Source organism: Stegodyphus dumicola, chromosome 6 (assembly GCF_044657685.1).
Source record: "Stegodyphus dumicola isolate Sdum_Otavi_A_Nest chromosome 6, ASM4465768v1".
Classification (NCBI taxonomy): domain Eukaryota; kingdom Metazoa; phylum Arthropoda; class Arachnida; order Araneae; family Eresidae; genus Stegodyphus; species Stegodyphus dumicola.
This window is the reverse complement of record NC_140773.1, coordinates 202944180-202958736: the sequence shown is the minus strand read 5'-3', so window position 1 is coordinate 202958736 and position 14557 is coordinate 202944180. Positions and strand designations below refer to the sequence as shown.

General features: G+C 31.3%; 1 protein-coding gene across 2 annotated transcripts in view; it reads left to right on the top strand.

The window, feature by feature from the left end:
* Nucleotides 1-14557, top strand: part of klu (zinc finger protein klumpfuss) — a 188465-nt gene that overhangs the window by 92978 nt on the left and 80930 nt on the right. Inside the window, exon 1 of one of the 2 annotated variants that reach the window (XM_035363583.2) lies at nt 673-956. The exons of the other annotated variant lie outside the window; for it this stretch is intronic. The gene's annotated coding sequence lies outside the window, so the exon portion shown is untranslated. Of the gene's footprint in view, nt 1-672; nt 957-14557 lie in introns of those variants that run through there. 2 annotated transcript variants of the gene reach the window in all.

The window sequence follows — 14557 nt, the reverse complement described above, 5'->3', positions numbered from 1 at the left end:
ATTTTTAGTTTAAGTTAAAATCGTTATTTAACGTATTAGAGTTATTTGAAAGAAGTGCCAGTCTAAGAATTTAATATTTAGCTGTCAGTATATTTGAATTACAAAATGTAACCAACAAAAGTGTCTTCCCTTTGCTAAATTATAACTATGGTTTGTGTATGTTTTGATAAATATTTAATAAGCGAAATTTAAAATTTATTGAAAATACATTTTATTTTTATAATCAAATTATTATTTTGTTGAAAGAAAAAAAAATTCTGGCGCTTCAGTAGCTTTTAGATCGTCTATAGAATTCGAAAAAGTAATAAAGAAAGAAAATGTCTCTGAATGTAGGATAATTAATTTATCCTGTAATTACCAATAAAGAACGTATGACATCATCTTTCTTTGGCTGTAAAAAAGAATGGATGGACGTTTTCTCAACATAAGCTATTTAATTCATGCTTCAACGAGTAATCTCGGATAAACCTCTAAACACAAGCTGGACCTCGGCGCCCATGAATCTGCCTTGAGCAACGAAACCTCAAGACGGATGGCAAGTCGCAAAGATAACACGCCGTTTCACCTGCGCGCGGCGGCGTCAAACTTGCCGCCGTACCTTCAACCCTCTCAGCCCGCCAGATGGCGCTCACCGAGTGCGTGTCAGACAACTTAAGAGAAAGAGAGAGATGCGAGAGGGCGACTTCCCCATTCCAGCCCCCACCCCCACAAAAGCGGGCGGGCGGAGTGGCCTTGCCAGCGGATGCCCAGGGGGGTAGGAGGAGATGGCTCACGCACTGCAGCGGCCCGCCAATGGTGCGCGAACCCTTGAGGGGGTGGAGTCCGAAGCTACTGGATCCGCACTCCTTCCAGCTTGGCGGTCACAGTGTGTTCCAAGCTACCTGTTGTTGTTGTTACTCAGGCGGGGGACTAGTTGCATTCCGCCGCCGCTGTGGGAACGAGCACGTGACGGCAAGGTGAGTTCGCATTCTTTTTCTCCATCCCCTTTTGTGCGGTTCAATTTGGTCCTACTGACGATGATTTGTTTCGAATGATTTCATTTCAAAGGGTTCGATTCTTTTGGGCGACTTTTCTAAAACCATGACTGGAGAGTAAACTCGCTTGTTTACAGGGAAAGAAACAGATAATGAAGACAGCGTTCCGCTCTTCGTTCGCTTACACTGCACGTCAAAGGATTAAGCTGAGTGTTAAAATGCAGATCTTCAGCGTTTATGGGTGAAATGTAAATGAAAAAATTCTTTTCCTCTGCTGGAACTGGAGTTTAAGACTACTGTAATGCGAGCAAGCGTATAAATATCTTTATACTGACATATTTTGTCAGTATCTTACACTGAAAAAAAAGGGGGGGAGGCGCTAGGAGGGTTTGTGAAGTTAGCCGTGGCATTGAAGAATTTTTGAATAATGAATTCAAACGCTGTTTGATTTTAGCAATAACTAGTTCATTGCGTTTAATTATACTTTATATTTCATACTCTTATATGGAGTTCTGAAAGAATTTTTTTAATACTTTTTAAAGGGTTTTAGTAAGGAATGATTTTAATAGTAATTCCATTGTTTTAAAAGTTTTCCCTTTGGTTTAAGTGTATGGAAGTATATATTTTCTTTACCTTTTTAAAAAACATGGAAATATATATTATAATGCATTAATGTTTTTATAAGCCTCCCAAAATATGCAACTAGTTTTCGGCTATCACATTTGACCAAAGCTAACCCTAACCATTTTCTGTTTTTTCACCATGTTCAAGGAATAAGTTATATGAAAATCTGTAATGGATGGAGCTGTCTTGAGAATACTAGAAAATACCGATTGAGTATTCAGCTTTTTATGTATTTCTTCGCAAGAAGCATTGTTTTAAAGATGCAACACATTTGGATATATATCGTTGTTTAACTCACTTAAGCACAAACTTCCGATACATTTTTTTTTGTCATCAGCATTTTACGATCTTTTTATTTTGGATTATAAGGCTAGAAAACAAACATGTGCAATTCATTTGCCATGTTTTTAACATTTCGCTACCATTTCAAAGGATTGACAAGTAAATGATAGACGCTTATTAATGGCATAGTTTCATAGTAAACATTCCTTGGATTCGAATTCCTAACAAATTAATAAATAAAAAATGGGGCAGCTGTAATTTTGTTGCGACGAATCAGCTCCGAATGAGTGAGTTGAAGTAAAAGTAAGTTTTATAACAGACTCTTTTAACATCGAAGCAAATGAATAAATTGTAGCAGAATGATGTAACTGGTAGGTTATACTTTCTTTAGATGACATTCGTTTCTCTGTTTCCATTTTGCGTTTTAAAGAAGACGACAGCAGTATTTTATGTTACTCTAATTCTACATTGAAGTGTTATGACATTCAACCACCAGTGAATTACGAAACTTGTGACTAAAAAGAAATTCGTGTATTGATCAAATTTAAATTTCTTGCCCGCAATATTTCAAATCAGGGAAATGCTGTTTTTTGTATCGAGATGACATTATTTTGATAATATTCGAGAATCTAATGTGACTAATTTGTATTCAAACATTAGGTTAAGTCACCATCATAGTACTTCAAAAGTGCGCGCGCATAATTATTTTTTCCTTTCAAAAGTGGTTGCGAGTTTCAGAACCGAAATTTCAAAAGCAAAATAAACCTGGGTTTTTCTTGTTTGTAATGCCATCTATACCTTTTAAAACGGCATCGAAGCTTTTTTACCGCCCTGCGAGGAAAAAGAAGAAATGAACTAGCATAAAAGTTCTGTTCCAAAATTATTGTCAACTTGTTATTGAAAAATTATTGTTAACTTCAAAAGTCTAAATTTTTCTTAAAAATCAATTCTGCTTTTATTCCATTAAAATTATTAAACCGTCAGATTTTCTGATATGGGTAGAGCGGGAGTTATCTAGTTTGAAACTTGCCTATTCTATTACGGAAGTTCTTTATGACTTTAAATTTCGCGTATCTATTTCTCGTATCCTCGTGAGATATTCCTATATATGAAGTAAAATATAAAAGCCAATTTATAGTATTCTTGTGGCAAGTCCTATTCATTAGCGAGACGAAGAAAAGTAGTACGTAAGTTTGCTAGTATTTTAAATGCTAGGAAATCATATTTATTATTAAAATGATTTAAAATAAATCTCAAAATGGAAAGTTTATTGCCAAAGAATAAACCTAAATTCTTTTTAAAATTGATTTTAATTTTGCAGTTCGCAACAAATTTATGTACAACATGCGGAAAAACCATGCGCTTATATTTGATGATAAAAACAGAAAAACTTTATTAGTTATTACTATAAAAGTTGTAATTTTATCCAAAGTTATGCGTTATTCTATTTTGAATGGAAGTTAATTATCAAATTAGAATTATTTAAAAAGTATTATTGATATATTGACATTTCGTGCTCCATTGGTTAGTTATCGTGCCTGCAAAATTACTAAGCGTGACTGTAAAAAGTGGTCTTAACCTGGCGGCCCCGAAGCAATTTTATGCTGCCCGCGAATATATTTCAATTATATATTTGTTGCAAAGATTTCAGGAATTTTTTTAACCCAAAGAGGCAACTTGTCCAGAAGGGCTATTAATTTTGTTTTGGTATTTTGCGTTGGTTCGCTATAAACAGCGTTTCACTTTCCAAATTGTTGCGACCATATATTTGAAGAAATTAAATCATGAAGAATCTGCATGAATGTATGTATGTTTTTCGCTCTGTGAAAAAACAACGGTACCTGGAGACATCAAATTTTGAATAACATAGTCTTCCACTTGAATATGGGTATCTGGAAGCCCGAATTTGGAATTTTTTTTTATTATATATTTCATATTTTATCAAACTTTTACAAATTTTTGATTAATAAACTCAGTCTTAAAATTTTTATCTCCAGCGCACTAGACCGAGTATCGGAAATTCTAAAGATATGTTCTTTTAAAATTATTTTGTGATATTACTGTTGAATTGAATTTTATCGTTTAAGTGCGAAGAACGTGATGTTTAATAAATAAAGGTAACACACAAAACGTTTAAAAAAAAGGCCCTTTGGGTGGATTATAAAATCTGAAAGCCTTCAGATTTCTTTTTAGTCCAAAGGGATTTGAATCACGAAGGACTATTAGTTTCGTTTTGGCATTTTGCGTCGGACGGATAAATGTCGGTTCACTTTTCAAACTGTTGCCATAAAATGTTAGAGTCCTGCATTATATTTGAAGAAATTAAATAATGAAAATCTGCGTAAATGTATGTATATTTCTCACATTGTCATAAAATAACGGTACATAGAGTCATCGAATTTTGAATAACGTAATCCTCCAACGAATATGAGCATGTGGAAGACCAAATTTGAAATTTGTTTTATGATCGATTTCCTATTTTTTAAAACGTTGACGAATTTTTGATTAACAAACTCAAGGATTTCAAAGCGAGCAATGGCAACGTTGTGCAGAAAAAACATTTTTATCTCCAGCGCGTGAGTCTCTGTATCGGAAATTCTAAAGATATGCTCGTTTTAAAACTATTTTGCGATATTGCTGTTGCACTGGATCTTATGGTTTAAGTGCGAGGAACATGATATTTAATAAAGAAAGGTAACACACAAACTGTTAAAAAACGCCCCTTTGGACGTAATTTAAAATCTGAAACATTTCAGATTTTTTTTTTTTTTTTTTTTCTTTTTTTTTTTTTATTTCATTCATTTTTTACCATTAAAAATATTATTTGTTGTCTGAGTTTACATTACCTCTCATGGATAACGTGACAAGAATCTATACATTTAACTAATTGATTTACAGTGTAATATAGATCTTAAGCGAAGATTTGAAGACGGTTTTGATTCGTACTTTTCAAAAAACAAATGCATTCAGTTACGAATTTTAGCACTAAGAGTTATCGTTTTTGTTTTGGAATGCATTTATATCTGAATAACTTTTTTGGATGGCAACAGTTCAATGTTAATAAGAAAAATACAGCACTCTTTTTCTCTAAAAACTTAGAAAATGTTCGTATTTGGTTTATCTTAGTTTAAACTGAAATAAGTTATTGAATGATTAATTAAAATCATTAGGATTATTTGACATAAATGTCAGTCTAAATTATTTATGTTTAACATTTAATATGCTTGAGTAACAAAGTACAGCCAACAGAAATGTCTTGCAAGTACTAAATTTTACATTTCGGGTAGAAAATAAATTAAATTTTGAATTTTTATTTTGTGTTATTTTTATTATTTATGTATGCTTTGATAAATATTTAGTAAGAGAAATATAAATTTAGTTAAAATATTTATTTTATTTTTTGGATAAAAAATTTCCATTTTCTTAAATATATATAAAAAAAGAGAGAGAGAATAAATTGGGTAAAAGAAAGCCTGATTTCTGAGGAAAAGGTGTAGGATAAAAAAATAGGTGTAAAATTTTTAAATTGACAAAATGTTAGGTAAGCTTTTTGTAAGAAAATTTGAAACAAGTCGGAACAATAGTGTAATCTTTAAAATTAAAATCAAAATTAACTATATATTTATATAATTTAAGATTAAAATTGAGATATTTTATAAAATTAATTAGCAAATTTAAAATTGGAATAGTAATTTTGTTCAGAAATGCTAAAAAGACGAAACGCGATCCTCTTGAATTATTGGTGATTATATAGAGTCCCGCTGAAATGTCGGAATCTTTCTGTGGAATCAACAACGATTTTAATTGTTTAAATTTATTTTTTATAAATTTACCATTTATAAATCACAAGATATGTTCTTGAATTTTTTATTTCCACGGCAGTACACATTTACTGCCTAAATTTTCTTCACATTTCCTAGGAGATGATCTAATCATTTATGCATCCTCTTCTGTCTATATATAAAAGAGAATATTACAGTATCGCAAATTTTTATTTTAAAACGAATAATTCCAATATTATTTCCGCCCGATATGCTGCTTTTGATCAATTATAGATAAAACGTAAGAAATTTAGATCCAAATCCACAAAGACATGAAAAAAAAATGAAATTAAAATTTTATTGGTTTTGAATTTCATTTCTTTCATGTCTTTGTGGATTTGGCTTTAAATTTCTTACTTTTTGTCTCTTTAAAAAAAAAATTAATTCAATTTTTAATGCTTCAATTTATTTCATTCTATTACAATTCTACTAACCTTATCTAAGGAGACAATATACTGAATAATCAATTAGTAAATAAATTGTATATATATATATATATATATATATATTATATATATGGCTGTTTTTAGACTAGCATTTGGCTCACGTGCAATCTAAGTTTGAGACCAGGGCGGGAAAGTGTACATATTTTCAAATTATTTTAGATTTTATTTATACATTATTTACGTCATGTTAATTTAACATTTGTCAATCGTATATCGGAAACGAATTAAAATTTCGGTAAATTATAACCTTGAAGCAAATGGATACCGAATCGTAATCGTAAAAGAAATTCTACAACCTTGCCCAACTTCCTCTGCAGATATCATTGTCGCCCACAAGTTTATCGTCGCTCCGTACCCGAAAAAGATTTGCAGCTGAATGCTTCAAAGATATCTTGTAGATAAACATGCAAAAACAAGATGTAGATAGTTTCTTCTTTTTTATGTGTGAACATTAACCACTTCTAGATAATTTCAAACAATATTTACTTTTGAAACTTTCATGATTTCTCAATAGAGACTATATATGATTTGATATGAGAACTTTAAAATTAATTAAATATAGTTTAGAAATAGGAAATCGATTATTAATTATTATTTTAGTAACCACGAAACATTTTACGGTGGCTTTTATTTGCACATATATGAAAATTCATTACAAGAATGGTGAATGTTAGGCACAGATTATTAAGAAGCTTCTTGCAATTTTTTGACGTGAAAATGCACCTAATGGAACAAAAAATCGCAGATTGATAAGGAAATTTGAGGAGATAGGTTTTTATCTTATCCCCGTATTCTATCTCGTTCATTTACACTTAGGCAGTAAAAGAAGATGGTTTGTATTTAAACCTCATACATGTTCTTATCTTATCACCATATTCTATCTTGTTCATTTACACTTAGGCAGCCCAAGAAGAAGGTTCTGTATTTAAACCATCGAAATTTCAAACATTACGCTGATTTTGTTGTTAATCAAAATTTACAAGCATTACTCTGGTTCTTGTTGTTTAAGTTGTCCAGTAACATCGTTCATTTTGCATGACAGTGTCTTGCAAGTCTCCAAGAATCCGAGAAAAAAAAAAAAAAAAAAAAAAAAAAAAAAGAAAAAGAAAAGAAAGAAAAGAACTGAAATAGAGGAAATTGATCTACCATTTCGGTAGGCAGATATATGAAAAAGTGATTACGAATTTAGTTGAGACAATATGATGCTGCAGAACAAGTGGACGACATATGCCAAACACTATTTTTCATCCTTAAATCGAAACACTTACCTGTTAGAAATATATACAAATATTTTCCATTTTCTAGAAATAGAGTATTTTATTGGACATATTGAATCCTGCGCTTTTGTTGGGACACCGTTTACTCGGAGCATGAACAAAGCCTTATCATCACTTGCAAACCTCAAAACATTTCAACTGTGTACCCCTACCTGAGGTTAAACAAGCAATTACAATTTAATCAGCATCAAAGATGATGTACGCGAAAAATAACAAAGGAAACATTCATAAAAAATGTTTCTAAAGGACCATCCCAAATATTTGCGGTTTAACCTCCACTTTTGGCGGCAGTGAACTTAGTTTGCAGTGCAAGCAAGGTCGCTAGCAAGGCCGCAACCTCATTTCATGCCTGAGAGATATGAAAATTCCGAGAAAGTGCATTAGGAACGTTTTATTCATTCCTTTAGCTTCTGTAGTTATCATTTTATAGTAGACTTTGTCTACTGAAAAGTATGTTCTATATAAAGAAAGCACAAACACACGTTATTCTCGAATTTTAATATGGCATTTTTTTTTTTCCATGGTTCCTCTTACACTTTGTTTGTACAGTGCCTCTAGGCTTTTCTTTGTGTAAGTATCATTTGTTCTGCAGAATTGTTTTGCTTTTTATAATCAATTAAGAACTTTAGCACTGGATTATGGGCATTTTATGAATAACCAAATCAAGTAAGTGGCGTTGTGTCTGTCAACAACAAAATAAGAAAACGCCGAAATGAAAACTTGGTCATTGATAAGTATGTCTGCAAACACTTCAGCTAAGTAATCTTCTTAAAATAATTAACAAGATTTAGGTTACAAGAATATGTTTTCCTGTTAATTAACTTCATTTGAAAATTTTCTTCACAGTTGTTTAAACTCATGAAAATCTGTAAAGGTATGCTTATTTTTAAACACATTTTTGCAAACTCTGAATTCTTTGTTACATATCAGCCGATTGAAAACACAAAATAAAATTTTAAAAAAAATACATAAAAATACATTACACCCCAAAGGGGCGTATTTTTAACGTTTTTGTGTGTTACCTTTGTTTATTAAATATCCTGTTCTTCGCACCTAAACCATAAAATTCAGTTCAGCAGCTGTATCGCAAAATAATTTTAAAATGAGCATATCTTTAGAATTTAACACAGTCTCTCGCGCTGGGGATATATACATATATATATATATATTTTTCCCCCAGTACAGTTTTGCCATTGTTCTCTTTGAAATCGTTGAGTTTGTTAATCAAAATCAAAGTTTTACAAAATATGAAATAGATAATAAAACAAATTCCAAATTTGGGCTTCCAGAGGCCCAATACTTTATTTTATTCCAGAGGATTATTTTATTCAAAATTGAATGACTCTAGGTACCGTTGCTTTATCATAATGCGAGTAACATATATACATTTATGCAGATTCTTCATTATTTAATTTCTTTAAATATAATACAGGGCTGTAATATGCGGTGGCAACGATTTTGAAAAGTGAAACTTTAAAGTTTTCAACGCAAAAAGCCAAAACGAAATCAATATCTCTTCTGGGCTAACGCCCTTTTGGCTAATAAGAAAGCACGTTAAATTATTAATATTTTTGAATTATTTATCACATTTGTAGAGATGAAATTTTGGGAAAAATAAATAATCTGCTAAATTTGTTTTTTACTAATTAATCCGTTGCCAATTTATTCTAAAAATGTTCAGTCAAAATTTACGCTATTGTAAATTCTTTTTTGCTTGGATTCTTGCAGAGCATGGTCGATGCTAGGCATTTTGAAGCTTAATACAATTTTTGAGGATCGTAAATTTTGCCGCTCTGGGCTTCGTATATTTAAAAAAAATGATCACTCGGCGCGGATGCACCATATTTGAAGTCGACTCTGTTGAAGTTTCAAAAAGAAATAAAATCCAGTAAGAATTTGCATGTTTCCGTAAATCTGCACATATAATGCTGAAATCATAGATTGCTTCATCTAGATCATCAATAAATGCCTTCAAGTAATTTTCAGTAACATATTCACTTTCATCATTTTTCAGTGCAAAATATTTGAAATTCGAACTAATTCTTAAGACGATATATTTCAAGAGATACATCATCCTAAGAATGAAAATAAAAATGCAAGGACAATATGAAGCAACCAAGAAATGCATTTTGAACTGAAATTTAAACAAATAATTATTAAAATAATTACATGTGAGTTTTTTTGGGGGGAGGAGATGGAAATGGTATTATGTAATTCACGCAAAAGCATAATTATTGAATATCATTAATTTATATGTAAACTTGCATTTAATACATGAGTAGCCTAAAAATGCAGTTAATTACGAACCTTGATTTTGCGTTGTTTCACTCTTTATTCGAGTCTGTTGCCATTCACACAAACATAAGGTAGTATTCTTTCATTTTTAAACTCTGTTATTCTTTAGCAAATTAAATTATTCAAAAGCAATAGATACAGTTTAAAAATATATTATTTTTTTACTTTTTGATCTGATTGATTTTGATAAAAATTCATGCATTTAGTTCATGATGTGCCAAACTAAAATAATTCAATATCTTTGTAGAATGCCATTATATATTATTTTTTCATTTTTTAAGTATACAGAAGATATATAACGTTCTTGTGTTAGACTAAATGCATATTCATCTAACATCCATGTAAAATGTTTCGCTTTTCCAGCAGGCCATCTGTATCGATAATCTCTATGTATAAATCATACTAATTTTAAAAGAGCCCTTTTGGGTAATCGTCAAAATCTGAGCCATTCTAGATTTCTGTTTCTGATTTTTACCCAAAAGAAGATATTATCTTTAATGCTTCAAAGGCTTCAAGCAAAAGTATGCTTACACATGTATATTATGTTTGTAGATTAAAATATAGAGAACTTTCTTTAAGACCACTATTTTTGCTTGCAGATGATTTTGGTTTTCTGTGAACGTTGTCTTTTTTCAGTACCATATTTATTTATAAATAAATTAACCAGTATTTATAAATACTGGTTACTTTTAGAGGTTAGACTTCTTTATATTCACATGCACTCTAAATCAAATCGATTTTGAAAAACTTGGCAAATAGCTCCTGTATTTTCCTGAAATTCTTGTAAAATTGCTCTATTTTGCCAGCATCTCTGAATTCAGCTTCAAACTGACCTTCCTTCGGAACAGTCAGAGAGACGCCGTCCCAGAGTGGAAGACTATCAAGGAGACGGGGGGTCAAAAATAGTCATGGGGTTCTTTCTTTGTCCGGCACATTGAAAAACTTCGCGTGGGAGGGTATGCCTGCGAGCACAAACGAACAAGTGGACCTCGCTGCATAAAAGGGTCTTTCTTCACTCACCTTGACTATCTTCAGCAAGAAATATTTTCCTCTCCTCCTTTTTAAGTACTTTACGTTATTTCCTGAAGGAACCCTAGGGGCATTTCGAATTCTTGGAGAATTTTCAATATACCTATTCTATTAGGCTTTATGTTTTCCTCCAATAAGGCAGCCAAACAAAATACAATATGTAGTGAATCACATTATTTGTTTGAGAACGAGTCACTATTTACAGAAAACTCACTGATAAGACTGTTGCTTGCAAAAGTATGTAATGACTAATATAAGAATGTTCGTGCATGTAAAAATCCCCTCCATCTCAATAATGCACATTGAGAGCTCGATTTACAAACTGGAAGCCACGTGTATAACATTTTATGCAGGGCCCTTTCTGCTCCATCAGGGCTTGATTTAATGGAGGCCAGGGCATGATATCTCAGGTAGACGCCATTACAAGCCCCGATTTGTAAAATGGGAAGCCTCAGCAATACGTCTTACGGAGGGTGCATCTTCTTATGGAGGTTGGCCAGATTTGTAAAATTGGATGCCCGGGCTAGAAACTGTTACGGAAGGGCTTCCCTTCTAGATTTTCCACTATAGTAAATATTAAATAGTATAGTAAATTGCTGCAAATTATATTTTATGTAAAGCACATTTCATAAGTATTTCTTAAATAATCTTATGATGCAACTTTTTTTTCTTTTTTGCAGGGTTATTTGAACAGTAAGTAAAATAAAATTTTTAGTTTATAAAATAATAATAAAAAAGAAATTTTTTTAAATGAAGCTCGAGATTTTAAGAGACTCCCTTCACGGTGGGTTAAACTTTTTTAAATGTCAAATTCTGACCTTCCTTTAGAATTTCATCTGTACGTTTTTGTTCTTCAATTTTATTTGGCTTGTCGTTTAAGGCTTAGTTCCTAAAAACTGTTTCTGGAGTGGGAAAAATAAATAAAATAAAATTCGGTTTCCTTACCTTCTGTATTTAACATTTAATATGTATTGTATAAAATATGCCGCTTTTTTAGTCCAAAGGTCCCTTAAGGACTGTTGTTTTCCAAAGGTCCCTTAAGGACTGTTGCTTTGTCCCTTAAGGACTGTTGTTTTTTTTTTTGAGATTTTGCGTTGAATCACCCTAAATGTCCGTTTCACTTTTCAAACTGTTGACAACCAATGTTAAAGTCCTGCATTATATTTGAAGAAATTAAATAATGAAAAATCCGCATAAAGGTATGTATATTTCTCACATTGTGATAAAACAACGGTACATAGAGCCATCGAATTTTGAATGACGTCATCCTCCTACGAATATGGGCATGTGAAAGACCAAATTTGAAATTTGGAATTTGTTTTATTATCGACTTCATATTTCGTAAAACTTTACCGACTTTTTGAGTAACAAACTCAACGATTTAAAAGCGAGCAATGGCAACGCTCTACGGGAAAATAACCCTTTTATATCCAGCGCGAGAGACTGTATATGGGAAATTCTAAAGATATGCTGTTTTAAATATTTTGTGATATTGTTCTTGAATTGAATTTTGTGGTTTAAGGGCAAAGAACATGATATTTAATAAATAAAGGTAACTCACAAAACGTTAAAAAAACGCCACTTTGAACATAATTTAAAATCTGAAACCTTTCAGATTTTTTGGTGGGTGGGCCTTGTATTTTATTTGGAAGCAGAAATGAAGTAACATTCTTCCCTCATGCATAATGTAAAAAGGTAGGAACGAGGTGCCTTTTTTCCGCTCCGGTATAATGGAAAAGGAAAGAAAATGTGTTGCCATATATTAAGAAATTCACCAAGTAAATTATTCTTGGCGCAAACTGAAAAAAATTTTACCAAGATTAATTTTTGAATTTCTCCGTTAATTTCGCTCCAAATTTTACAAAATTTAATATCTAGACATAATTTGAGTCGTAGAATCGTAATATGGAAAATAATTGGTGTGTTATTTACGGTTGCAGTTTAGTACGGTCAATTTGTACATTTTAAGCCAGGATAAAATCAATAAGAATTCTTTTAGGCTCTTCCCCCCTTTTTTTTCCGGTTTCTTTTCTTTTTCTTTTTCCAGTTTTCTGGGAGAAGAAGCTCTTAGTTAAAAATTTGTAAATTTACATCTCCTATAACAAATGCTAAACTAAAATTACAAATAAAAAATATTTTAAATAAAGCAAAATAAATTAGCGTTTTATATGTTTTGTATTTATGGTTTAATATATGTTTTATAAGAAAATAACGATTTTGTATTTACGGTTTCAGTTGACTATACGTTGTATAATATGCAAATTTGCATATTTTGAACCAGCCCCCCCCCCCGTAGAAAAAACTGAAGAAACAGGCGGAATCCACAGAAATCTTATCGGTTTTACTACAAAATATGATTAAATGATACAAATATGACTAAATCAATGCAATTAAATTGTTTATCATTTAAATAATCAAGCTTGTGAGTAAAATGTAGAATTAAGCATCTCAGTTTCATTTAAGCGTTGAAAAAATCATCTCTTGTAGTATGGATCAGTGCCATGTTATTTAAGCGTGCCCTTCGAGAGCGTGTTTCTCGAAGGCCACAATTAAAGTCCTTGATATCTTTGTTCAAAAGATCAGATCATTTGGCTCATTAAAAATCATACTTTTGCTTTCGTCAGTAACCATAGTTCAGCGTTTTATTTTTAATTTAAATTTTATAACTCCATAACTATAAAAAATACATGTAATTTTATATGGTTTTAATATTCTACAAGAATCCGGTAACCTTATTGAAAGTGGAAGCGTGGGACAGGTGCGCCTTTGACCTTGCGAAAGTCAAGCTCTGTGTATATATAAAAGTGATCGAAATCATTTATTGCATGAAATTTAATTATAATTTGACACAGCAAATATTGCTCAAATTTATAACTTTCCTTGAAGAGTGCATAGTGCGACTGGCTTTTAAGTTAATGTTTCCTTTTGTACGTCTTCCAGCCTTTACTTTATCGAAATTAAGAAACGAGAGGAAGCTGATATTTTTTAAAATCCGAATCCTAAAAAGTATTCAAATCTCTTTAAAAAAATCCTTCATTTAAAAATAATAAGAGAAGAAGCAGCAATTCTCAGTTAATATTAAAATATAATTTTACTTAATTAAAGCAACATTTTCATCCTGTGTTTAATAAAAAATAAAATAAAGGTAAAAAATCCGAAAGTTTTCAGATTTTGTACAGATTCAGTTTCTACTTCCCAAAGGAATTTTTTTTTTTTTTTTTTAACGTTTGGTGTGTTATCTTTATTTATGAAATATCATGTTCTTCGCACTTAAACCATAAAATTCAGTTCAAGAGCAATATCGCAAAATAATTTAAAAAGAGCATATCGTAAGAATTTCCGATACACAGTCTCCCGCGCTGGATGTAAAAAGGCCGCCATTGGTTTACATTTTAAATTTCTTGTAGAATAGTGAATTAAATCAGCTTGTGCACCAACTCGAGTGTCTTTTTGCCGAGTGGGACCAAAAGTAAACGTTCTGTTTTGTGCACGGAAAAATCTATCTTGCTGGCTGGCCGAATTGCTTGTTGTGGCGTAGAAACTGCAATTTTAATTGGAAAAAAAAAAAAAAAGGCTGGTTTTTTTTACTGTATTTGGTGTTTTCGGTTTTCTGTATTTTACAATTTTTAATGAAGATTAAATTTTTATGTGTTTTTCTTTGATTCGGAGTGAGAACTGAATTGATTGAATTAGAAATTCTCTTATGAAATTCAATGAAATAAACTTAATAATGTGGAGCAAAAAATTTGTATAATTTAATAAGCTATAGAAGGAAATGATATTGTCCCCACATCACGTGTTTTTTTTTT